Below are 270 nucleotides of genomic sequence, written 5' to 3'. Positions count from 1 at the left end.
TTTATATTAATATATTACTTGTTTTTTTTATATATTATATATTATCTTTTTATACTATCATATATAAATTTATTGTATCGATTAATTTTATTAATATTTTTATATATATTTTTTGATTTCTGTAATTTGTATTATATTTATATATTATTTTATTATATTATTTAAATTTTTTGTATATTATGTATATTATACATTAAAATTATATATTATATATTATTTATCGATATACTATATTCTATATATCATTATTATATTTATATATATCTATTA

Source organism: Penaeus monodon, chromosome 28 (assembly GCF_015228065.2).
Source record: "Penaeus monodon isolate SGIC_2016 chromosome 28, NSTDA_Pmon_1, whole genome shotgun sequence".
NCBI lineage: Eukaryota > Metazoa > Arthropoda > Malacostraca > Decapoda > Penaeidae > Penaeus > Penaeus monodon.
This window is presented reverse-complemented; position numbering follows the sequence as displayed.